Consider the following 19,929-nt stretch of genomic DNA (forward strand, 5'->3'; position numbering starts at 1 on the left):
AACCTCCCATACAGGAATTTACAACTAAATCAATGTGTTAGCTCTAAAATTTCAAGATTACATATAGGTATAACATACCATTTACATGTATAACATTTCATTTATATACATTTTTTGTTCAAAGGCATAACTCAAATTTTTGATTTTCATAAAATATATAAATAAAAATATATATCAAACCAAAGAATATACGTATTCAAACTTAAATTCCAGTATTTTTTTTTTGCTATGGTGTGATTATTATAATATCGTTAACAGTTGTAATTAACGGGGTTTTTCATTTTACTAATAACTACTCGTACGCATTATCATCTACGTAGGCAATATAATGTAGATATAAATACACGCAAATTTAATATCAAATACATTTTAAAAGCTTTATTTCCATAAATTTCAGTATAAATTCAGTATAAATTTCAATTTCAGAGTCATTCCCGATATGAAGCTTATTTTTCAATATGCTAATTTTGTATTGAAAATTTTTGAAAACATTTTTAGCGCATTTTTAAGCGGTGGCTTTGTTGTGAAAACTGTTTCAAGCGCTTGGCGCTAACATAAAATTGTCAAAAGAAGCGAAGCTAGCAGTCCAAAATGGAGTTCTGATACGTACCCTGATATACGGCAGTGAGGCATGGAATTGACAGAAGAAGGATGAAAATAGACTGAGCAGCTATGAAAGTGATATCTGAGACGTGTGTGTTGTAAAATCATGTATGACCGTGTGAAAAATGGAGAGATTAGCCTAGAATGCAAGGCTGATATAAGGGTAATGGGCAAGATTAAGAAATGGATACTTAAATGGTTTGGGCACGTAGATCAAATGAACGTAGAAAGGAGTGTGAGGAAAATATATGACGCCAATGTGAATGGTAGAAGAAGTAGTGGACATGCATGTTAGACATGCGACGATCAAGTAAACTTAAGTCAGGCCATGTATACTCAGAATAACAGACGAGTATGAATGGATGTACATGAGGAGAGGAGTGAGTGCTGTGACCGCGTTGTTTGTTTTCCAATCTGTCTTCTCTGCCTACCCCTCCGGTAAAGGTGCAAATAGTAATTAGTAATAGCCCAGGTGGTGATGTCGATAAAGATTTAAGTACGATATTCATGGTTGATATTAAATTTCCTTGTATTTATTAATACAATTTTTAAGTAAAAAATGGCTCCATGATATCTCAAATTTCATTCAGGATGATTAATAATTCATGTATATGGAGATGTGTAAATAGCCTATATTTAAGGATGACTAAACTAACACCAATAATTATTTTGAAATTTCTTGTGGAATTATGATTCCGTGGCTCTAAAACGGCCTTTTTTATTTTAATTTTATTAGCATTATAATATAAAACATTTACTGCGTTACTAAAAAACGTGGTGAAAATTTTATTCAATTCCTAAACTTTACTAATTGAAACTTTAAATACAATATGACATAAAATAGTTCATTGAAAGATACATAAGATTGCTTATCTAGTCACAGGGGGTAGTTTATCTGTTGTGTAACCTTCAAATAATAATAATTTCTCATCGAATTTTTAAGGTGTTTAAATGTTCAATATATTTCATCATTTTGAAGAATTTGTAAAAACTAATATCATTTTAGAAACAAGATAAAATTACACCTTGAATTTTGTATTCGAAATATTCTTTAATACTTAAAAAATGCAATATTTTATTTTAAACATGAAAAAGTTGAGAAAAAAGCTTACCACAAACATTTTTATTTTTAGTAAAAAAACCTCACCCCACTTTTTATTTATAGTTCATATAAAAAAAATATAACAAAACATTAGAACTTACTTTTAATTTCCTGAAAACCACATCAAAAACACTGAAATGTTCAACGCATTGCTTACACTTTTTAAAACGTTTATTTCTACGATACATTTATTTATTTATTTTCACATATACGGCACAACATGTGCCATTCACTCACATGGTTACCAACAAGTGCATTACGCATTTATGTTATAAAAAACAATACTTCAAAAAAGTTCTTGTAAAATATAGACCATATAATTCAATTTCAATAAGGGCATAACCTTTTTAACCTAACTTTATGACATAACATGAAAGTAGATTTAACAAAAGCTATTATTATACAATTACTTGTATAAAACTGACGAAAAGTTGTACTTACAACATATTTATGTTGAATAACACGAATAAAATAGTAAATTGATGATTTTATCAACAAAACACGATCTGTGAAGATATTTTAATAGACATAAAAAAACATCTGTCAACCGCGGCTTTGGCGCTTGAACAATATTTTAATGCGCATCCGTGAAATCGCGAAAAAACATTATTGACAAATTTAAAAAACAAAGTTAAATATATTTTTTTTATTGGTACCAACCCGAATCTGAACTTAAGCAATCTTTACACACTGTATAACAAAAAACCGTTTAACGTATGTGAAGTGGTTTTTCTTTAGTAAGGCTGTAACTATGAAAAATAAAATAAAATTCAACCTAGATGACGGATATATATTTATTGATTCCCTGCCCAAATTCAAACGTGTCATCATGTCAATAATTTAAACTGTTCAATGCACATACATACAGACATACACACACACAGACACTCACACATACATTACACACACATCTATATTCTACACACGTCACCTGGTAATTAAGGAATAAACATACCACTTAGCAGACATTACAAGGAAACATATCATAGGTACTCAACGCGAAGTATCTTATTCCTGTATATTGTTTAATCTCTGTAAAACATGTACTGTTTGTTTCTGTAATATAAAATAAATAAAACATATATATATACATATTTATCCAAGACACTATTTGCTTCGAGTAGAATCTTGCAATCATACATAAATATATGAAAAAAACATAAAAAAGATAATGTTGGTAGCTCTTCGACTGAGTATAGTATAGTACGGTTAAAAATTACATAAGTTGATATGGTCGTATTACCTCAGGGGTCAGAACACTTCCCCGGTCTAAGCAATACAGCCATAGAGGGATCTGTCGTTATATTTACAGTAATTTTTACTGGAATAATGTCTGCAACCTTGCATAAAAAATAGATGCGCTTGAGAAATATCCTACACAACAGATATAAAAAATACTGGCAATTTGTTTGACAGAATCAGGAGATATTCATTTTTGTTCATGTTCCTCAGGAGAAAATATGGTATTGAAAGTGTTAAAATACTTTGCTCTAAATTAGACTGTTCCGAACTCCTGCAACTTATAAACGGTTCCATGCTAACTCAACACAGTGACTATTCAACACACTTTTAAAAAGTGATATAAAGTCATTATAAACGATGAAAAAAAATTATCTTAACCCCTCCGACTTTTCGCGAACTTGAAGCTAAAATGTCTTTATCGAAATGTCAATTTCACGAAAACGTTGTGTTATTACCGCCTCACAATCAAAGCTCTATAAATGAAACATTACTGAACGGAGCCGAATAAAAAAAACTGTTTTAGAAAGGTTACAAAATAGGCTTTCAAATTATTGTATCATAAATAAATATTAACATTTGTAAATATTTAAATTTAGAATGGAAACATGAAAAAATTGTAAAAATGACTCACCTGTAATGTTTTATGTAAAAACGATACTAAAATCACGGATAATGTAAAAAAAAAACACTTATTTCATCGTACAAATGTACAATAAACAATTCTGTCACTTCACTTTTTGACCATTTCATAAAAAATATATTTTTAAAAAAATAATTAAACTTGCGAGGCGGGTCGGCACGTCAAACGGCTTTCTTGGCGTCGTTTTACGATTTGGCGGGCAAAATTTGCTTCCACTGAGTAGGTCTTTTTACGGGTTTCTATGGATAACTTTGAATAGAGATGTGAAGCTTCATTCAATACAAATATTCTAATTTTTGTTTTAGGGATGTCACTAGAAGAATAACGGAGTTATGACGATTTTTGTGGAAACACACGCGTTGACGTGTAAACACGCTTATTGTACTTGACTGCTATCGTTATTTTATCGTGTATATCTGCTTACGTTGCTGACCGGTTAACCTAACCTAACCTAACCTAACCTACTTAACCCAGTTAATAAAGTTTTTGTTTCATCACTTTCCATGACTTTATATACCTTTTTAAAGATGTGATCAATTATCATTTTGATAATTTATCCGTATACTACATATATTATCTTAAACAATATACTACGAGTACTTATTTTCTTTTAAATTATACACTTTTTATACTTATTTTAATTTCTTCTATATTGTATAATGTACTGTATATATAATCACCCACAACAACACAGGCATGTGCCTAGCTTGGTGGTCTTAACATGTCCAATAATTGTAATAGCCAAAAAAACACTGATTAAATAAATATTTTTAAAAAAGATATATTTAATGTTAACTTGGTAAATTTTGTCAATTATTTTAAAAACATATTCCCACCCCATTCTTGAACCTTTGGTTGTCTTTTTGTAAACCTATTTGATCGTTTTAAAAATTTTGTTTGTTGTGTGTATTTTTTCGATAATAATTTTATTTACATTATTTCTTTCTCATGTTTGTAATTATTCATCATGTCAATTGGCGTAATATGAATAAAATAAAATAAATAATTGTTCTATTTTTCACACACTCGGGGAAAGTAGAATCTATAGTGTCTGTCCCGGTGGGACTTTGTTTTTAAACTACACTACAGATTTTTTACGAGATTGATGAAATTATGCACACATGACCTTGAAAATAAGAGACAGGTGACTATTTTAATTTTATTTTGTATTATTTAAGCGACTATAGGGCTTTTACCTATAATAATGTTAGGGTCTAGTCTAGTCTAGGGGCATACCTTCTTCCTAGCACTATCCCAACTCATTGCCTAGGTAGGCTGTTGGGGTCGGCTCTTCTCGTTCTCAGGTTATAGCTTATTCGGTTCTGAGTGTCGCTTTCATCTAGGCCGTTTCTTTGTAGGATTTTGGAGCATTGGGTCATCCAGGAGTTCTTTGGTCTACCTCTGGATGACTGTCTTTGAAGCTCTATAGACATTGCCTGCTTCACAGTGTGGTCTGGTGGTCTCCGTCTTATGTGCCCATATAATCTTAACTGTCGTTCCTCTAGCTTACTGTTTATGTCAGTGACACCCAGGCTACCACGAATGCGTGAGCTTTTAATTTTATCTTTTAATGATACTCCTGCCGTCCATCTAAGCATTCGCATTTCTGCTGATTCGAGTTGCCTAGAGTAGGAGTTGTACATAGTCCAGCATTCGGAGCCATACATTATCGCGGGTCTAACAATAGTCTGGTATGTCTTTTCTTTAAATTTTATTGGCATTTTCGTGTCGCACAAAATTCCTGTTACGGATCTAAATTTCATCCATCCCACTCCTATGCTATGGTTGACATCCGCTGCACATCCTCCGTCTCTGTGGATGAGTGAGCCCAGATACTTAAATGAGTCACAGTTGGCTAATGTTACTCCATCCAATTGCATCGAAGGAGTTACAGCATTTGGGTCTTCAAATGGTAAATACAAATATTCCGTCTTTTTCCTGCTAATTTTTAGTCCATTATCCTCCAGGATCTTTCTCCACCTTTCCAGGCTATTTTGTAGATCACAATGATTTTCTTCTATCAGTACTACATCATCTGCAAAAAGCATAGTCTTGAGAATACTGTTCATTTCTTGACTCGTTAGGTAATTCATTACCATTATGAATAGCAATGGGCTGAGGACAGATCCTTGGTGTACCCCCACTTTAATTGGAAATGTTGGTGACATCCCTGATGTGCATCTTACTTGTGTTTCTACGTCTGTATACATATCTTGTATGGAGAGCACATATGCTTCTGGTACGTTATGAGATCTCAATGCCGCCCATATCAGGCTTCGGGGTACCCTGTCAAATGCTTTTTCCAAGTCTATAAATACCATGTGTAAATCTTTTTTTTGCATCTCGATATTTTTCAACTATGATTCTGACTGTTTGAATAGCATCTATTGTTGATTTCCCCGATACAAAGCCGCATTGATCGTCGTGTATTTTTACAATATTCCTAATTCGTGTGTTTATAATCCTCTCATATATTTTCATGGTGTGAGACATAAGCTTTATCCCTCTATAATTATCGCACTTCCTAGAGTCTCCCTTATGTTTGTAAAATGGAAGAAGATAGCTTTTCCTAAAGCTTTCTGGCATTGGTTCTCCGGTCAGTACTTTATTATACAGGTTTCACAGCCATTTATGTCCCACTTCCCCACACTCTTTCCATAATTCGGCTGGAATATTGTCCGGCCCCACTGCTTTCCCCTTTTTCATTTGTGATATGGCTACTTAAACTTCTGTCGGAGTGATTTTTTCAACTGGCCCCAGCACTGGTTTCTCTGACACATGAATTGTTCTTGGAAATTCTTCGTTCAGTAATGTAGAATAATAATCTTTCACATATTTTTATTTCGTCTGTGATCAACTCACCGTCAGTGTTTTCTATGTATTTGGGTGTTCTAATAAATTTGGCCCTTTCTCTCCTGTGTGCTGCGATTTTGTATATTCTTTGCACTCCGTTGGGTGTTTCTAGATCATCATACAGCTCTCTCAATGCCTCATGTTGTGCAGAGGCAACTATTTTCTTTACTGTCTTTTTGATTTGCTTATACACTATCCGGAGTTGCTCTTTCTCGTTATCGCACTTACATTGTGACCAGTTTCTGAAAGCAGTTTTCTTCTCTTTTACACATTTTTGCACCTCGTTTGTCCACCACCATGATTCGTTCTTTATTTTCAGTTTACCTTTGGAGACTCCCAGATGTTGTTTGGCTTCCTGTAAACATACCTGTTCAAATGCTTTCCACATTTCAGTTGGGTTTTGTGTCTCTTCATTTTGGAGATTTTCAAGCATCCAGTTTTGGAGTTTTGACGTTAATTGTTTTCCGTTTTCTTTTGAGATATTGAACCACTTAATTTTGGTTGTTGGTTTTATCTTGTCCTTATACAATTTATGTCTAGTTAAATGTAATTCCAGCAATAGTAGGCGATGTTGTGTTGCAAGGGGTTCACCAGGGATAACTTTACAGTCTCTGAGCATTTTTCTCATTTCGTTTCTACATAACCAATAATCTATTTGTGTTGCAGCATTTCCACTTTTGTAGGTTATGAGATGTTCTGGTTTCTTTTGGTAGAATGTGTTCACGATAGTGAAACCGTATGCATCTGAGAAATTTAGTAGCTCATCTCCTAGTTCGTTTCGTGCTCCATATCCAAAGCCGCCATGGCTAGTATCATGGCCACTATTTGACATCCCCACATGCCCATTCATATCTGCCCCCATCATGATAGCTTCATAGTCTAGGGGCATACCGCAAGCCAAAAATGGTTTAGATAAAAAATATTTTATTTTAACAAGTAAAGTTCTACCAGATATGTAGCTACATAACCAGCTTAACATATTTGCTCTGATTCCTATAGCATGAAGTTTTTATATCAGTACTTTGTGAGACACTTTATGAAAGGCTTTCGAGAAATCAGTATGTATACAGTCAACTTGTTTATTTTTAGAAAAAGACTCCAATATAACTACCCTCCCCGAGATCTGGAATAATAAATAAAAAAAATAGTTTTGAAACAGTAGTAAATTTGTTATAGTTGATCTACCTCTAATGAAGCCATGTTGTTTGTCATTTATTAACTTTGTTAGTCATCATCATCACTTTTGGCTCTACAACCCCTGGTGGGTCTTGGCCTCCTCAAGAGTCTTCCTCCACTCATCTCGGTCCCGCGCCAGCTCTCTCCAGTTTCGAAGCTCCAAGGCAGACAAATTTTTGAGGACGTTGCCGCTCCATCTTAACCTTGGCCTTCCCAGGCTCCTTCTCCCTATCGGTCTTGAGCTCAGCAGGGACTTTGGTTCTTGATGCTCGGTCATTCTCTCCACATGACCTAGCCACTGAAGTCTTCCCAGTTTTATGAACTTTGTGATGTTTAGCTCCTTGAACAGAGTATAGAGCTCATTGTAATAACGTCTGCGCCAAAATCTATTTTCTAGAACGGGTCCGAAGATGCGCCTCAAAATTTTCCTTTCAAAAACATCCAGTGCTCGCTCATTTTTCTTAGTTAGAACCCACGTCTCGGCTGCGTACGTAAAGACTGGTCTAATTAGTGTTTTGTACACTTAATACCTTAGTGGTTCTGGAAAGCAGTCTGGATTTTATTTGTTTTTGTAGGCGGAAATAGCAGCGGTTTGCATTCACGATGCGTTTCTGGATCTCCTCTGTAGTGTTGTTATTGTTTTATATCCCACACTAACTTTGTTAGTGTGGGATATATTTCTTCCAAAACTAAAGATTCAAAGATTTTGGGTAATACTTGTATGCATATTGGTCGATAGTTTGAAATGTCAGTCTCGTTACCTTTTTTAAATATTGAAATAATATAGCTGGATTTCCAGTAGACGGGAAAATATCCAAAGGATGGTGGGTGGTTAAATAAAATGGTTAGTGGTTTAGACAATACGGAGGAGCACTGTTTTAGGAAAATTGGCGGGATGGTGTCCGGGCCTGCAGACTTGTTGAAGTGAAACTTCTTTACGCGCTTCATGCAATTTCGAGGACCGGAGTAAAACCGACTCATGACCGTCACGAAAAACCGTGATCATTTCACTATAGGAGCCTAGCTAATATTATAAACCTAGTTTAGGTCACTCTCCAAACTCAGCTTCACGGTCTAGAGGCAGAGCGCCCGACTGTCGTCGTGAAGAACCGAGTTTCGATCCTTGCTTTAAATATATATTTTTTTCTTTTTGTGATTTTTTTAATACGAGGAAAAGCGATAAAATGCTTTCGTGCTGCGACTTTTAGATATTTTGACTATATAATATTTTGGTCGAAATATAGCTTACAAATCGAGCCGGTAGAGTCGCTCGGTATTTTATTAATTATTTTTATTTTGAATCATTAAAATTACTAATCAAGGCCGATAACGCGACTAATTAACCTCGCAGACGTGCGTGACAAGTTTTTTTAGTAAAAAACACAGCCATAAGTGAGTTTTTCAAAATTTAGAAATGTTTTTCAAATTCAGACTCCATACGGGTATGATACTGTTAAAACACGATAGATCTTTTCCGAAACGGACAAATATACGGAAATATTTTGAAAAACGACAGATATATCGGACGCTTGTTCATTATAATTTAAGAATGACTTTATATTGTTTTTGTTTACATCTTTCGCTACTATTTACTACGATAAGAAATAAATAAATATTGTTTGCGTATAATGTTAATCCGTGGATGTGACATTAATAAACTATTTTGAAATTGTCCACATTCACGGAACTCTGCATTGTGTACCTAGCTTTAAGATTGTCAAATTACTTGAAATGTAAAAAATGTAACTTGTAAAAAAATAAACAATAAACAATTGGCCGGCGGGTAGCAAATTAGAAAGTGTGGGGTCCAAGGCTGGCTGGTACGCTCCAACGGCTATAGAAATCCGACCAATGAGAAGCCATAAACGGTCCGCTGGACCTTGGCTGACCTTTTTTTATGTGCCGTTGCCGAGTCGCAACTTTGACAAAAAGCAGCATTTTTAAATTCTAAACTCTCTTTCTCCATTGGGTCACCCTCGCCTCGGACCTTCGCATCTACGAGCTACCTGCCGCTGCCCCTTTCTGCCGAGTTCTGAGAATTTTATTGGCCTTTCTCCTTCAACTGAAGAATCCTGCATCTACAAGATTCCGGCGGGCACCACGTGGCTTAAGAAGCTGACATACTTAACTGCCTTTTTAAAGGCAATCTTTCATTTATTTGCATTTGCACAAAGTCGTCTATATACCAGAAACGTCCTTTTCAGGACGAGGTTCAATTGATTTGCATTTTGCACAAAGTCGTGTATATTCCAGAAACGTCCTTTTCAGGACGAAAGTCAATTGATTGGCATTTACAAAGTCGTTTGAGTCGTGTAACTAACCCCTATTTTTTCAGTCTGTATGCACACGACATTTAGTCGGGTACAACAGATATGACTTCACACTGCCGATATATCTTCGATTCGACCTTATATAAAGCGTTAACGAGACGTTATATGATATTATTTATTTGCCGTGTTTGAAAACGAAAATTTGCGCGGGACAAGTCAATTGAGGAGTACACGTTGTATACGCGGTTCTCGTCGTGCGAGATACCTCTCCTCGCGGTCTAGAGGCAGAGCGTTTGACACTCGTTATGCAGGACCCGGGTTCGAATCCCATATTTTTATAATTTTTTTAATTTTTTTTTATCACATGCTACTTATAAAAATTTCAATAGACAGAAAAAAGAGAGAATGAAATGAAAAAAGAGAGAGAAGAATACTAAAAGTTTCACTTCCGTCGTGCGTAGGCTTGCCACACACTGTATTTTTTTATGTCTTAGGAACTTAGTATTTTTTGCAAGACTTTTCGGTGATGTAGCAGTCTGTTAAATGTGTGTGTTTTTTAATGTGTATGAAGGAATATTTTCTTCTGTTGTTTCATCATCATAAACATTTTTAAAGAAATCAGAAAAAATATTTATGATGTCTTGCGTATTGTTGGCGTATTTTTCATCCATGTGCATTTTTAGAGGATAGTCTGTGCTGTCGTTGTTTATTTTTTTAATAAATTTCCAGAGATTGTTCGAGTTTAAGGCTGTGTTCTCGATAGAATTTATATATGTTTTATAACAGATTTTAGAGAGATCTTTGCATTTTTTCCTAATTTCATTGAAATTTGTATGGTCGATTTTCTTCAGAGTTTTTTTAAATTTTTTATGAAGTGTTTTTTTTCGTTGTAGTGAGGCTATTAGTTCTGATGAGAAGTAAGTTGGATATGTATGTTTTTTAGGAGTAAATAGTAGTACATATAATTTGATAGTGGTGGAGAATATTGAAAATAGGTTTTCTAAGAAATCGTCAGTATTAACGTCAGACAAAAAAGACCAGTCAACATGCGAAAGATGAGAATTTATAGACTATATAGAAGAGATTTCTAAAAACCACCCCACCAGCTTTGCCACACCTTAAACCAAAATTTTCATACTTCTTGATGAAATTCTGCTCACTTGACCTTCAAAATAAGAGTAAAATCTTTCTAAAGATTACTTATCTACAAGATATTTCAAAAAACATTTTTACATTTTTATTACATCAATTACTGCATACATGAATACATTGATGAAGTTTCACCCTCTACATTTTTATTAAATCAATTACTGCATACATACGGTCTGAGTAAACCCCGAAAAACGGCGGGGAATTCAGCCAGTTAGAAAAATGTTTACTCTGTTATTAGAGTAAGGAAGTATTCCTTGTAAACGTATAATATTATGTGGTTAAAAAATTATATTTTCGAATAAACCCTAAAAACAGCATTCTCAAAGATGACATAGGTCCTCAGAAAAATTATTTTCCTAAGGGCGTCCTGTGAAGAGTTAATTTAAAAAAGGTGATATCCATCAAAACACACCAATGCGACAAAATAGTAAAAAATGACAGTATATTGTGCCGTAAACTTTTGAAAATAATTAATAAAGGAAAAGTGACATTTTTATGACGACTACTCAAAGTGCTGCCGTCATTTTCACTTGCCCGAAGAGCATGTTCCCGGACTTCGAAGAAAAGAAATGTACAACTTGGACATAAGATACTCCTTGCAAAAAATCTAACAGCGTCGTTATATCAGTCATGTCTGGCAGAAACTTGTAATCTATTCGCAGCTTTTTCTTCAACGCCTTCTATATAGACAAAGTTTATAAATAAGGATAGCTTATAAATAATACAAGTTTCATTGATGTAAGGACATTATGCATTGATTTAATACTGAATCTCAGTTACTCTTTGCTGCAGCTTGCTCTTTAAAGATTACTCCGACGATAGTCAACCTAGATTTGGAAAGAGTACCTCAAGATAAAATGAAATCTTTTTCCTGTTTTGTTATTTAATTTCCTAAAAAATATTTTCTCCCAAAGCAAACCTAGCTTTGCGTAAATGTGAGTTGTGTGAAGAAATTGATACATTTCTTTGGAGGGCTGTTTCAATTTCTGTTGAAATAAGTTAAAATGATGAATAAATGAAGCACAGTTTTTCTTCCAAGGTCAATCCAAATGACGATTCTTTACAATTTATCGTCCAATACGAAAATTAATTTATTACCACACAACTACTGCCAGTAGCGGCACCACGATATGTTATGCATACCACTTGGTGGAACCAATGGAATTGACAGTATTGGATCAGCACTACATGACACTTATGGTGTTGCTTAACAAAATACATAAATCTTGAAGGTTTCAAGAGGTGCTTAAGTAAGTCATACTCTTTTTATGTTTCAGGCCAAAGGTTTTCAAAGTTATCTGGTCACTTTATAATTAAATTGCCCCCCTCCCTCCTCCCTCATCATCACTTCATTCAAATTTCCCTGATTTATTAAGTTTAATTACCTTCCATACCTATAAGAACTGGTCGATCCAAAACTCTTCTTAAGGCGAAGCTTAATGTTAAATCACTATTTTGATTAATCTTTATAATGAATTTGGGTATATTATGAATACTAAAAATATGCTTTAGATAAATTTAAGGTTTTCCTATCGTTTCGCTTGAGTATAATACAAATAAAATAAGAAATTACTCAATAAAAAATATAAATGTAAACTACTAAAAAAAAATTTTTTTTCAATAGAAATGTATGAATACATAAACGAAACAACTTTTTGAAAATGCAATATTATGACTAAGATTATCTATGACAGTTTCACTTGATTAACTTTTTTGCTTTCTTATAAAATTATTTACAAACAAAATAAAAACCAGTTTTGTGCTTGAAATCGAACGTTTCTAGACTCAATTTGCCAAGCGATTTTTATGCCTATTACCTACAATATAAGGTATACCAAGAATATGCACATGTTTGGCTTGTAGCTTCCTCTTAATTGCCATAAAAATATCAGGACTGAGCGATTTAGATACTCGCTGGTACCTAGATTGCCTGCAGTTGGCAATGTTTTCTCAGAAATTGTAGATGTGTTCAACTGCACGGAATATAGTTACAAGAAGGTTATAATAACATACCTCGGTAATAATAACAATTAAGTTTAGCATAATACCATTCTTCTGTATGGGTTCTGTATAATATTAAATGCAAATTTTAATATTAATTACTGTTTCACTGAATTGTTATGTTCATATTATCAAATGTTTGTATATGTTCATATGATAAAGCTCTTATGGGCGTATAATAAATGAAAAATAAAATAAATTAATAATTAATAGCCGTACTATAAAAATGATCATGACTATTTTTTCTATTCGGGCGTAGCAAGTGTTGTCCTTTTCTAGTATAATCCTTCACCTTTGCACAAGCCACATTTTAAACTTATAATTATGGGAGTGGTTGGATTTTCAACATTTTGAGATTATTCGTAAACCATTTTTTCTCTTTTACATTAACTCCACACAGGAGACATCGAGGAAAATAATTTCCCTCAGGGCCTATGTCATCTTTTGGGATGCTGTGTGGGGATTCTTTCTGGAAATGGTATGTTGGGTGTGGCCAAGTACTCCGTCACAACAAAAGCAACGTTTTCCGTTTACTGTGGTGGTAGTAGGAGATTTTAAAATATTGTCAGGTTTTTCGTAATCCGGGATGTTTGTCTTGCTTTTAAAAAAAAATAAAAACAAATTATTATTGAATTTTTTTATACATACGTGGATAGTTAGATAGTTATATAAAATATTGAAAACTGTAAAAAAAATATTGTAATAAATGTAGGTAATTAAAAAAAAAATCCCTGTTATAATTGTGGGTATTATAAGTATTTTTATCTTATTTCCGTGGTTTAAGTGGAGATACAATATCAAAAAATATAAATTTAAGTTATTTTAAAAGAATTACTGTAGAGATGCAATACAAGAAACTAAATTATGAAATATGTAAGAGTTTTAAAATAACACAAAAAATAAGGTAAATACTAGTTTTTAAAGAATACATTTTAAAAGTGAATTAGCAGACAAAGCATTACAAACAGTAAAATATATCCGCTGTTTTGTATGTATGTGAAATAATAAAAAATAATCTGACTATGGATATAAATGTTACAGATAGCTTTGTTAAAACTTATAAGAAAAACATATTCAGTGTTTTTTAGCCAAGATTTGATGTAGTTTTTAAAAGATTGAAGGTTTACACACGTGGCCCTTTTAAAAGTTGTACATAAAGAATTATACATTTTTGGAGCAATAAAACTAATATGCTTTTGGGCCAACCTGGTTTTGCAGTGAGGCACAGCATATACAAGCGCCATTTCGTTGGCTGGCACGATTTGAATTTTTAATAAAGTTGTTTGGTCGCGTGTAAATAAATTTATGACATTGAACACTATAGTTCTGCTAAAGGTCCAAAATTTCAGTTTCTTGGAACAATTGTTTAGAGGGAGAGGATTCAGTTTTTTGGTACATTATCTTAATAATTGATTTTTGTTCAATTTCTAGTGGTTTTACATGATTGTTGAAAATTCCGCCCCAGCCAATTATTCCATAGGAAAAAGATGAATGAACTAGTGAGTCATAAACTAGTTTCATGGTTTTTATATTTACTACATTACTCATTCTTTTAAAAATATATTTTAAGTATCTCAATTTGTTAACAGTTGTTTCAATATGTCTGGTCCCTTTAAGTTGACAATCTATAGTTACACCTAAATAAGTTTTCCAGATTTCATCTCCTCACAGCTACAGAATGTGTTTGTGTTACAATTTACGTTATGAAACTTCAAATTAAGATTAGTTTTAGGAGCCGACTTCTGTGTGTTATAGAATTGAACACAAATATGAAATATTTTTCAATAGAAATCAAAATGGGTTAACGAAAGATTAGGTTATACCGGTTTTCTCAGCGGACTAACTGTAAAAGTATTTTATGCCGTGATCAATAGCGCTGCAGTTAGTCTATCTAAGTTTACCCTTCTTTGTGAGTTCGTGGATTGACGAGCACTACAGATTAATCCTAATTAAGATGGATATTTGATGAAATAAATGTATGTTGTTTTGGGGGATAGAGTTTGTGCGAAGAAAGGACGTAATGAGTCAGAAATAAGATCCGTCAGAAAACTTAGATAAGGATTGTTTTAGCAAATACCTTGAATCTCTCTTTTTGTGTAAAAATAGAATCAAAAATACTCATTTCGCTTTTGTGTCTGTCTTATGTAACTATAGTTCAGTTCTTCTTCTTATGATGGGGGATGTTCAGAGGTCTGCAAGCTAGTTAATAAGAGATCCGCTTTGAAGTGAGATGTTCCCTCAACGTTCAGGGATATTATTCCCAATATTTAGTGATTCCCTTTGGCCGGAAGTTTTGTCAGTCTTCGGCCCCTTAAATTGCAATCGGAGGACCACTTAAATCCCACGTATGATTCAATGAATTCGGTTTTGGATTTTCAAAAACATTTTCAAAATTTTAACTGACGGGGCTCTGTTATTTTCAAAAATCGTCAAAATAACATCATAATTCAGATTTTTAAAAGTCATAGTACTGTATGTATTTACAGAAAACCCTTATGTGACTTATTTATATTGTGAAGAACGCTTATTTTGCTAGAAAATATAACAAAACTCAATAATATATCTTAAATGCATCATTTTTTAAATAAAAATAGAATTTAAGTAGCATCTCGGCAAAATTAAATAGGATTGATAAATACATAAACATTTTGCAAAAAAAAAGTACCTAGATAAGTTATTATGTAAATAGTGTCAGCTGGCGCATGGCGTATGCCTGGCACACTATGGTAGTATTAGGTCGCCGGGGCCTGGCTTCCAATGTTTAAGGGCTCTGCATTTTGTGAATGCGGATAGATCAAACCACGTAGCACAATGTAGAAGTGTCTACTGTCCACTATATCAGTTCTCTGTGGGCACCGCGACGCTAATCGCACGACGCGACGCCACGCCGAATGCCTCTGAATGTCTAAACAACCTCATCTAGGACTATCAACTCTCTAACCGTCCAAACAATACCAAATACCCGATGACTGCTTAGTAACGAATAACTTACAATTAACAATAATTTTACAAAACATGAATTACCAACATAGACTAAATTAGACTAGACATGGCATATTCATTTAAAAATAACCCCAACACAATTTTGGTTTGGTTCACATGCACATTTATGAAAAGGTCAACGCATTATGTCGCAATGCGAAATCGGCACTGTGCATTGCGTTTTACCTTTTGTTGGTCTATTTTGCTTCTCAGCTATGCTGGGCAAGTTCATTTTTTCAATCACAAAAATAACCGAGTTCCAAATATTTAAATTTGAATTAGGTATGTCCATATTACAACACCTCTTACAACAAATTCTCCGTGGTTTCGCTTACGAGTTTGGACGCTTGTACAAGGAGTTTAAACAGAGTTGGGTAGTTAAGTTCATCCATATTTGTGACGTACGCTACGTGGCGTTATTTTTAAGATGAATTTAACTAGACAGGGCTAATCTAGTATAATACATCAATGATTACCAAGTATTTATACAAAAATATACAGGGTGCAGCAAAAGTGCAGTTCTGAAGAGCCGGTACATCTCGTGTGGTGGAGGTAGGAACCTGGGAGGGGTCCCATTATATCGAAAAGGTCGTGTCGTTTTCAGTCGATACAATGGTTTGGTCCAGAGAATACCGGGACTTCACCGTCCGCAGGTTTCTTGAAAACGGCTGTTCTTTCGTCGCCACCCAGCGGGCCTTCCGGCTGCAATTTGTTAATTCTTCCTGTGGGGCTACCTGCAGAAAAATATTTTTAAACATCGGACATACATTCAATTTTTCAATTTTTCAATTTTTCAATTATTCAATTTTTCAATTTTTCAATTTTTCAATTTTTCAATTAAGTCCTAAATCCTGTATCTAAATTTCGCCAATAAACAATTAGATAATGTTAATTATGTGTTAATCTCAAGTGACCTATCAGGTAAGTATTGAACTGTATATTTTCTCCATAAATAGTTAAGTAATAACATAGACCACTGTACAAATGTATTATCAGTTTGTACAGCGCCCTTGAGGTGTTTTTGCACAAAAACGGCGCTATACAAGTTATCCAAGTATTATTATTATTATTATTATACCTTGGAAGAACTAAAGGATCAATTTTAAGAGGAAATCCTAAGAGGAATACCAGTCGAGATGTGTCAAAACGTGGTTGAAAACTTTAAAAATCGTCTTTATCAATGTGCCGCTGCTGAGGGTCATCATCTTTCTAATGTCATCTTAAGGACCTGTTGCATAAAACTTATACTTAAAATATACGGTGTCCGGAAACTCGCACAAGCGGAAACTGGGAAATCTACATCACATTTCAAGTCGATTTTGCGATTTTTCATTTTCGATTAAATCTTTTAAAATGCTTCTAAGAAGCTTAGCTTGTTGCCGAAAAAAAGGAAAAAGTTTAAGACATTTGAAATGCTGAGATCGAAAAAAGAATAGGGTATGTTATGAGATGCGAATTTACTAGTTTACCGCTATAACTACGAGTTTCCGGACATCGTGTATAGCTAACATTCTATTGAATTCAACTACTTACATGAGTGACACGAGAAGTCTGAAGAAAGTTACCTTTAATGTTTGTCATTTAAGTGCTTATGGTGAAATTTAACAAAATAAATATTAACTACTATATCTGAGATGAGATAAAAAGAAACCCTATACGTGTTGACGTCCATATCTGATCTTTCGTCCTAGCGAAGGCTTTCAAAATAGATTTATCAATACGTTATCCCAGCATCCATTGAGGGGTAGAGGAGGGTATGTTCCCATTAATTATTATAGCATCTTGCCGTGCTCAAGTTCCATTGAGAGTGGTCAACTATGTCGTAAGGGTAGAAATGTAATTTATCATCCCTTAACACGTGGGCGCTGCGGTGACGGCAAAAAACACACAAAGGGATATAAAAAACATGTTTGCCGTCCTGTGATTTGTGATAAATAAGCTTCAACCATTTTGTTACGAAATAGCGAACAGCGTACATGGCAGCGATCGACAGGTATTGAACACCTTTCATTGATATTGTACTAGTTTAATAGTATTACAAAGGATATGTCTTAGGCGAAACTGTTAGTTTACATTACAATGTTTTTTTTTTTTTATCTTGACGTCAAAACGTCTTTTGGATGTGAGGATGCTAAGTGTCTGTCGGGGTGATTTATAATGTCAATAACAAAAATAGACAAAGCGCCGCCATTTTAGTATTGTTTTAAAGATTTTGTTTTTGTTGTTTTGTTTTGTTTTAGGCAATTCACCCTAAAGAGAGTGCTATGTGCCGTTAAAGTTAAGGGAGATGGTTATAATTTTATGGGAAATCTATACGGGAATAGGAAATCTCAAATATTGAAGTCATTCAAGTCTATGAACTTGTATAGAACTGAGAAAATGCGAGAATTGTTGAGAGAAAGTAAATAAGGAATACTAAGGGGAGATTGGTGGGTGATTTTTATAAGTAAACGATAAATGCCTTTGAAAGATGAATGATTTTTACAATTAAAGAAAACATGATCAAGAGTCTCATTTTCCATGCCGCTCTGGCAGAGTGGACTATCTAGGACCCGGATTTTAAACAAATGGGATGCAATGGAGCAATGACCAATTCTCATTTTCGAGATACAGGATATAAATCTTTTGGATTTTTTCTTGCCGTGGAACCAAGGTTTACTTGGAATATGATTTTGTATTCCAGCATAAAAAGCACCAGTTCGGGTTTTCGTATTAGTCCAATTTTCTTCCCAGGAGCGAATCATGTTGGATTTAAGAATTGGGATGACGTCAGAGATAGGAATTCTAAAATCTAAAGGATTAGAGCCAGAAATTGTTCCAAGTTTAGCTAGAGAATCGGCTTTCTCGTTACCCTCCCAAATGGCCAGGGACCCAAACCAATATTGTCTCGAAATTTTATTCATTTAAAGATTTAAGGCTATTTCTGATATTATAAATAATATAGTCTTCTGGTTTATGGATATTTGAGGAAATTTTCAACACTGCGCTCAGTGAGTCAGTGCACAGTATGGCTCGTCGAATATTGAAAAGCTGGATTTGACTCAAAGCTTGTTCAATTGCGAAGCATTCTGCAGTAAATATAGAAATTTCTTTAGGCAATTTATAAGACAAATCTAAATCGAATTCGGGAATGTGTACCGCAGCTCCACAATCTTTGTTATCAGACTTAGAACCATCTGTGTAAATGAGTGAAAATTCTGGAAACTTAGAAGATATAATGTTTTTAAATTTTTCCTCTACATTTTGATTAGATGAGGTTAAAATATCAGTTCGGAAGTCTGAAGTTATAACTTTGGGGATATAATTGATAGAATCAAATGGGATGGTGAAAATAGGAAGGATAGGATCTTTTTGTAGATTTTGGAGGGAAGAAGACAGAGATTTGAATGAAAGAAAACTTTTTAGAAGGAGAGGAAGTCGATTTTTATCTGTCGATCTTTTTTCGTTATTTAAGTTATTGAACAAATAATCAAGACTTTGTTCTAAAGGGTGACGCGATACAGAAAAGGATTTAAAAATATATTTATCAGCTAGGAATTGTCTCCTCAAAATTAAGGGGGGATCAACACATTCTACCTGGAGAGAATTAATTGGAGAAGATTTCATCGCTCCAATAATTATTCTGAGCGCTTTGGACTGAATTCTTTCAAGTTTTTTGTCCAAATATTTAGGAAGAGGATCGAAAAGAAATGTTCCATAATCTAAATGGCTTCGCACTAGAGCACCATACATTAATTTGAGAGTAGTAGGATGAGATCCCCACCACACTCTGGAAACAGCTCGCATAATATTTAGCCCCTTTTCACACTTAGCCGAAATGTTCTGAATATGCGGGAGCCAGGAAAGTTTATGATCCAAAAGTAGTCCAAGAAATTTAATTTGCTTAACGATTTGAAGAGGGACATTAT

The sequence above is a fragment of the Hesperophylax consimilis genome, chromosome 7, assembly GCF_061612785.1.
Source record: "Hesperophylax consimilis isolate HC1 chromosome 7, BYU_Hcon_1.0, whole genome shotgun sequence".
In the NCBI taxonomy this organism is placed as follows: Eukaryota; Metazoa; Arthropoda; class Insecta; order Trichoptera; family Limnephilidae; genus Hesperophylax; species Hesperophylax consimilis.